Source organism: Helianthus annuus, chromosome 16 (assembly GCF_002127325.2).
Source record: "Helianthus annuus cultivar XRQ/B chromosome 16, HanXRQr2.0-SUNRISE, whole genome shotgun sequence".
NCBI classification, from domain to species: domain Eukaryota; kingdom Viridiplantae; phylum Streptophyta; class Magnoliopsida; order Asterales; family Asteraceae; genus Helianthus; species Helianthus annuus.
In genome coordinates this window covers 128,758,136-128,763,804 of record NC_035448.2, presented here as the reverse complement: position 1 = coordinate 128,763,804, position 5,669 = coordinate 128,758,136, and the positions used below count along the sequence as shown (strand labels likewise).

The window sequence follows — 5,669 nt, the reverse complement described above, 5'->3', positions numbered from 1 at the left end:
TAACAATTGGTCAAAGTAAAAGTAACGTTCAAAAGATTTCTCGGATCAAATGCATTGAGTTTGAACTCGATGAATTAAGCAAGAAAAGGTTTCGAGGACGAAACCTCTTTAAGGGGGTAGACTTGTAACACCCCGAAAACAGGTTTGGAAATTAAACTCCGTTAATACTAAAGACGGGGAAAGTACCGTTAGCGGTAAAAGTAAACCGAAAAATATTTGGAATCAAGTGAATAATCCTAATATTAATTAAAAGTGAATAAGAGCTTCCAGGAAAATAGAATGGATAAAAGGCCTGATTTAACGGGACTTAAAATAAAACGGGTTTTAACTCCCGGAACCCACTAAGTTAACTAGGTAAAATTAACCTAGTTAGTAATGAGTAACTAAATAATAAACTATGGGTTATAGTTTCATTTATGAATCTCTAAACTTGAGGGGCTAAACATGGGCAATTAGAGAAGTGTTTTATTAAAACACTTAAATAAAAAAAAAACCACACATACATGTGTGTACGCATGCGATCAGAAGAAGGAGCCAGGAGAGCTCAAACCCTAGTTCAACAAATCCTCCAAATCGAAGCTCAAATCAAGCCCGAATCGTCTGCATGATTACAAATTCGTGATCGCCTAGTCATGGGGATCATAAGGTATGTAAAAATTTGATGATTTGTGAAGTTGTAAAATTTGAATAATCTTCATAATCGCGAATTATGTATGGATTAGAGAGGCTATGGCTGAATTAGTGTTGTATGATTTCTTGAAAACAAACCCTAGATGTAAACTCGCTAATTTAGCACCATAAATTAGTGTTTTGGATAACTAGTTATGTAGGTGCTAAGTGGGTTTTATGAATATGGGATGAACACTAGAATTATAGTGTTAAAATAGATGAACATTAGGTAAGTAATGCAAGTTCTAGTTGTAACTTATAAACACTAGACATAAGGGCTTGAAATTGATGCTTGAAGCTTGGTTGGAAGTTAATCAAGAACTTGACAAAAGAAGTATACGAATCTTGCACACTAGGTGTTTGTTAAAATGCCTAAATGAAAACTAAAGTGCTGAAATATATGATATTTTTGACATCTCTTAGCCTACAATCACTGTGTTATAGGTTTCTAACCATTACCAAGAGTTTAATAAGGGTTATAGCCATGGAAATAGGTTGCATTTGATGATTTGGGTCGAATTTGAAAGGAACCTAAACATGATTTCCGTAGCTTTTTATATGGATTTTGACTAATTTTAAAAAAATCATATAAAATCAATCGTTTATCCGATTTGGGTGTTCTATACCTTTTCGGAAAGCTTATGAAGTAAATTTTTACTGTTTTCAATCATAAGAAACAAATGTGGTTGTTAAAGAGGTCAAAAATGTGATTAAAACTGCTGTTCAGAAAACTTAAAAGCTGATTGAAAAATGAAAATATAGTTGTTGTGCTGATTCTATAAAAATCATATAAAATCATAGAAAATTCGTTAGAAGGTGTACCTTATATGCTTGCGAAGGTATTGAAGTTTTCTACGATCCATTTTTGAACATGTTAATCTTGTTCGGACTTTAAATGGGTCATAATGGTCGATTACAGCAGCTGAATAGAAAAATCGCTGCACATTAATAATGTTATTATTAATCCGGAAAAGGCATATGATTGCGTATACTTGTTTAGTCATGAAGTATTTATTGTTAGGAACAAATAGCACTTTATGTGACATGCTTAAAGTGTTTAAAATCACTTACTAACTTGCTATATAAGTAATTTCACTAACGGGTCAAACGGTTAGTGAATGAAAATAATTATGGTATGAAACTAGTTGTTGAATATATGGCATGCTTTGATTGATAAGTGTGTAAAAAAAAGGGGGTCCATAGGGTGATGGCCATTATATAGAATGACCAATCTAACCATCTTATGGATGTTATGATATAGTTGACTCTAAACAAGCTAGGTGGGAGCTTGAAAAGGAACGGGTCAAACGGATCATGGATGCGAAGAATGTTTGCGCGGACGCGAGGTAAGTAAAGCTTACACTTTTTTTAGGATACGTATTTACTTTATAGATTATAAACACGACCAAGGTTATATCCGAAATATGGGTTCCGACACGAAATGATACGGGTCGGGAAGAATAAAAGGATAAAAACCATGTTTAATGACAAAAAGGGGCGAAATGGGTTAAATAATGAAATGGTAAATAAATACCATTCAAATATAAGTGCAAAATGTTGGTCGTTTAGACTAAACAGGTCAAATGGTAATGTTAACACCATTTGACGAATAACGACTAACAAGTGCATGTCGAGTCTAATGCTCACAGGGTAAAACGGCTTATGGAATTTACGTGGCTATGAATCAGCAAATTATTAAGGCAAGGTATTAAAACGGGTCAATACTTTGACCCGCGCCAGGTACGCGTAAATTTGGTGGAAGATATGTGAATACCTTAATGTAGAAAAATGACATGTGAAAGTAGAGAGTGGGATTTAAACTTAAATGGTTAAATTCTCTCTAACGGGTCAAAATATGCATTTAAGCGTAGACGGGTCAAAATCTTGTAAAAAGGTAATAAGCCGAATGCATAAAAGTCTCAAAATTTATTAAGCCGGATGTCGGACTTTAACTCCATATGATGGAGAATCAAATTACAAACATGTAGGAAGAAATGGTAGGTCAAACGGACATGCGAATTTAAAGATACGAAAGATTTCGTGTCAATTACGGCAAAATGGAAAGGCTGAATGCAGGGGCCACCGTAACTTACGGTGCCACCGTAAGTTACGGTGGAGCTGAATTATTTACGGTGGTTGCCTACTGTTGTACGGTAGGAAAATTTGATTACAGAGGCCACCGTAACTTACGGTGCCACCGTAAGTTACGGTGGAGGTCATTTTCAAATTTTTGTTTTTGGAATCAATGGTTTCCCGGACTCGTTTGGACACGTTTTAAAGCCCGTAAGACTAAATCATTTCGTGTTTATGAAATGTAGGTACATTTTGGATGCCGGAAGATGATCAAGCTCGACGAAGGACCGAACACGATATAGATACATGCTTCCGCACTTTAACACTTTGCAAATTTTAAACAACGAATTCAACCACGTTATGTAGAATAACTTATGAATTGTAAAAGTTTTAATAAATTCGTATTTTTATAGTATGTGTAGGCTTAACTACACATCTAATTGTTGGCGTTTACATATAAAATTGTTAATTAGTAACTAGGCTGTTACAGAAACCTACTAAATATGTTAGGAAGTTACTACATATTTTTACAAAACTTCCAAGTTCATGAGTTGTGATTTAGGCTTGTTTTGTCAAGTTCGATGTTTAAATATTGTATATTGATGATTGTTAAATTGCTTGATTGAATTTTGAAAAGAAAATGATACGCTTGAAAGCGTGGCCACCTCCAGTTACAGAGGAAACTCTGGCGAAATTGTTCTAGAAATATAACACTTAGATATATTTTTGTGACAAGTGTTTATAAATATATTTTTAACTTGTTTTTCCAAATAAACTTCGCCATGATTTTTATTACAAAATTACCAAGTGCCGGAGGTGGATTTTCGTAAATAAAACTTGTTAAATATATATTTAGAATATATATTTCATAATAAAACGCTTGTGTAATTATGTGATTATTTTGTGAACTAGATATATTATTTTTAGGGTAAAAATAATATTATTTGGAATATCATGAAAATACGACTTCCAAAATCATATCTACGCTCTCACAAAATAAATATTTAAGTTATATAAGTATTGTAATACAACACGAACTTTAAAATGTAACTTATGTATTTTCGGAAAATACTCTTAAATGTGTATTTTGATAAAGTATTATTTTGGAAATTGTATGAAGTAAAATATAATATTTTTGGGAAAAGTATGTATATTTTGGAGACAGAATATTTTAGACAAGTGAATTAAAATATATTTTCAAGCGAGACTTAAAAATATATTTTCGGAATTATAAAACACACATGTATTAAAACCCTCATCCTTGGGAAGGAATATATTTATTAAATAATTAAGAAGTGTAAACACGAAATAGTTGTCTAACTATTTCCCAAAAACGTTAAACCTTAAGCCAAGGCACGGTCGTCCGTCTAATAGAAGTTAGTACATGTAGGTCGTCACGCAGCAGGTTGATTGGGATTGACTATTTCGAGACGCACTTCTGTGAGTTCATGTCCCCCTTTTCTCTTAACTGTTTTCAGTTTTTATACATCGGGGGTGGAATACATGTTACAGTAATTACGGATACTTTTATACATGGTATGGTTAGCTTAAGGAGGGTTACTACTTAGATCATGTGAGTGGGTAGGCGGGAACTAGAGGCCATTAATCCTCATAGTAGGACCGAGGGTCAGTAGCGGTAGATCTATCTGGGTGTAGCGAGCCCAACTCCAGGCCCACTGTAGGGACCTTGGGGTAACTTTGAGCCCGACGCAAAAATCTGCTAGGTTTGAGTCTTCCTACAGCACTTCACACATATCATTGGCTTTGCAACCCAATGGTGATCTCTTTTTCCTTATTTGCTACATACCAGTGATTTTTCATACATACAAACATGTTACAAAGGTTTTTACATACTCACTTTTACATGAACTCGCTCAACTTTTGTTGATTTTTCAAATTACATGTATTTCAGGGAATTAGGGATCTGGCGAGGTATGCTATGTCTTCATGCTGCGTAGGAGAAGTGATGTCATCCAAGTTTAGGGGTTGTGACTTTTGCCTGGACGAGTCACAAGTCTTAAACTGTGTTTATTTCATGTTTGTGGTTGTGTCTTATGAACAATGTTTTTATTATGTTGTGTTGTAAACTCGTTGCATGTGTCAACTCTTAAAACAATGTTGTCGTATTTTTATTTTAAAACTTAAATCAATGGAGGATCATCATGGTTTTACTTTCATATAGTTTTGTTGTGATTAAGCTATGGTATTAAGAAGTCACACCAAATAAACCCACGCTTCCGTAAAGCCAGGGTGTGACAATACTAAAGACTCGACACCGAAGACTTCGTCAACATCCAAGGGGGAGTCTGTTGGTGCATATGTCTGTCGACTTTGTCTTGTATCGAGTCTTGTAACTAGAATGATAGATCAAGTCACGTAGAACGAGAAAAATAAGAAACATGTAGGATGGAGCCATTTCGCACGAAATGGTAAGGCCAGTTCGCACGAAATGCCATTTCGTGTGAGGCCATTCCATGCGAAATGGACTGCCTATATATAGTGAGCTTGAGATTTCATTTGTAACGATTTGGATTCCGGTAGCGAAGCTCTGCCGAAGTATCTCCAGGCTGTAAATCGTCATCAGATCAATACAAGAGATAGTTTAAGTGATTCTAGTGTGTATAAAGCTGAAATAACTCTGATACGTCTGTTTCCGCCTTTCGTATTGGATGAGATCTCTTCTGAACGACTCGTTTGGGTCTCACAACGATCCTACAGAGTTGGGACTGAAGGCTGATGCCTTCTATTTATAGTGTCTGATCGACACTTTGTCGCGCCCCGCGAAAGAGACCGCAAGGGTCTTCATGGCCCGCGAGCTAGGGTGCGTAGGGCCTAGCTTTGCTGAGTTGGTCCACTAGCCTCGACACGCAGCCTACCACGTGGCAGCACTGGGTGTGCCCTGGTGGCCAGCTGTCGCGCCCCGCATA

At 35.8% G+C, this 5,669-nt stretch overlaps 1 long non-coding RNA gene across 1 annotated transcript; it reads left to right on the top strand.

Annotated features, from left to right (window-relative positions):
* The first annotated feature begins 495 nt into the window (after window positions 1–495).
* LOC110917803 lies at window positions 496–3,218 on the top strand. Its single transcript, XR_002580865.2, has 4 exons — window positions 496–646; window positions 1,931–2,015; window positions 2,319–2,409; window positions 2,988–3,218. It is a non-coding gene; the product is annotated as an uncharacterized LOC110917803 (long non-coding RNA).
* Window positions 3,219–5,669: the final 2,451 nt, after the last annotated feature.